Source organism: Triticum urartu, chromosome 3A, assembly GCF_056163025.1.
Source record: "Triticum urartu cultivar PI428250 chromosome 3A, HENAU_Tu73, whole genome shotgun sequence".
Lineage (NCBI taxonomy): Eukaryota > Viridiplantae > Streptophyta > Magnoliopsida > Poales > Poaceae > Triticum > Triticum urartu.
This window is the reverse complement of record NC_141875.1, coordinates 89,833,016-89,834,941: the sequence shown is the minus strand read 5'-3', so window position 1 is coordinate 89,834,941 and position 1,926 is coordinate 89,833,016. Positions and strand designations below refer to the sequence as shown.

Here is a 1,926-nt window from a genome sequence, read left to right as displayed (position 1 = left end):
AAAGTAATACTTTTGCATTACTATGTAGGGCATATACGTTTAGAAATTATTGAAGTAATCAGCGTAGATAATCATGAATATGTGATAGTGAATTCAGGAAATTATGTCAATATACTTTTTGAGAGTAATTTAAGTCTACTTGATTACATCTCGGTCTAGGAAGCTCATACAGATGAATTTTAAGTATTCTTAATGTGGAGTAACATCCAACTATGTTGGAAATTAAAATCTAAATCTAAATGTACTACATTGGCAATTAAAGTCTACTTGATTTCATTTTTCACTACCGCATTCTTTTTTCTTAAGATATTTGTTCATTGCTACCTTTAATAAGTCTACACATGAGAATAAATATTTTGTTTCATGATAACAGATCACCATGGATGGGGAGTTGCCGGAATACAACAGTGATGTGCAAAATATGTTGGACCTCTTCATCACAAGCGAGCAGGGCCACCTACTCCAGCACGAGAATGGTGATGAGATGCATGGCCTACTGGGAGCCACTACCAACATGGGCAACACTGACGATGCCAACGCTGCTGCTGCAGACAAAGGCAACAATAACGATGGAGAGATCAATAGTGAGCAGAGAATGGTGACAAGGCGTGCAAATTATAACCGTCTCCGTGGAGAACAAATCCAATAACTTGAAGTGTACAATACATACTCAATCAATGTTTCTTACCTATCAAAAAAGATGTGTGCTAATCCATTTTCATTAACGTGATATGTAGTGTGTTCCAAGAAAGCCCTTATCCAGATGCGAAACTCCGGCGAGACCTTAGCGAGAGGCTTGGCATGAGTGCCCTGCAGGTCAAGTTTTGGTTCCAAAACAAACGCTCCTCCAGCAAGGTATATATTCCATTCTTTTCCACAGTGAATTACATAACATTTGGGCACATGGGTCACCTAAGACATGCAGCTATGCAAGTTTTACTGTTAAACAGTACAAACCCCACTAAAAATAGTAGCATTATTGGTCATCTAATATTACAATGTAGTACTATATAATCCCCTCGTGAACATGGTAGCATGCATACTTTGCTAACCCACTAAAATGACGCATACTTGAAATTAATAAATGCAGGGCAAGAGGCAACTACAGGACACCAAAAATCTTCAGGGAGAGAACCAGATGCTAAAAGATGAAAACCAAGCTATCAAGTGGGTTGTTGAACACAAGACATGCCTCAAATGCGCAGGGGTGATACTAAAAACTCAGGATACCTCGGAGCACCAACGCCTGTGTACAGAGAATATGAGGCTCAAGGAAGAACTCCGCCGTGCCACCGCCTATCTTAAAGAGGGTCTCTACCGTAATGGCATGTGGCCCCAATTTACCCGCAACTAAGCACAGCGTCTTCTGTGTTAGTCAACGTCACATGAACCCTAGTTTCCTTTATTCCTCGGCCAGCAAATAACGCGCCATGTCGTGTGTGTATGCACACGACTTGGCTGCTGGTTTATTTCTTTATGTAGACTGTTGTGGTTGCTATATGGGATGGCATGAGACCTAGCGATTGCGGCAGCAATGTTGGGGTTCTGGAGTGAGTGGCTTTGGGATGGCATTGCCATGAAGCTCGGTCCAACTCATGCCTTTCTCCCTTCCTATTTGTACCTGAACGGCTCAAGTAGTGGTCAAATGAATAGACAAGCAAAAAAAAAAAAAATTCTGCTAGTTGAATGCCGCACAAGAATTTTGTGTGTCTTGTAACATTTGATCGTGTGAGTGTGCCATTCATTGAGATAGCTTTTACGTTGATCCTTCTCGGCAACAAAAAGTGGTATGAGATCATTGATCCTGTTCTGGAGCCTTTGCTTGCCATCCACACACACACTTCTCGGTGCGTGCACCTACAGAGTCATGCCCGGATCTGGATGACACGGACCTGCGGCGAGCTACAAGTAGTAGTACAGAATTCG

General features: G+C 41.9%; 1 long non-coding RNA gene across 1 annotated transcript; it reads left to right on the top strand.

Annotated features, from left to right (window-relative positions):
* The first annotated feature begins 379 nt into the window (after positions 1 to 379).
* Positions 380 to 1,631, top strand: LOC125526662 (uncharacterized). Its single transcript, XR_015599613.1, has 3 exons — positions 380 to 657; positions 738 to 855; positions 1,091 to 1,631. It is a non-coding gene; the product is annotated as an uncharacterized LOC125526662 (long non-coding RNA).
* Positions 1,632 to 1,926: the final 295 nt, after the last annotated feature.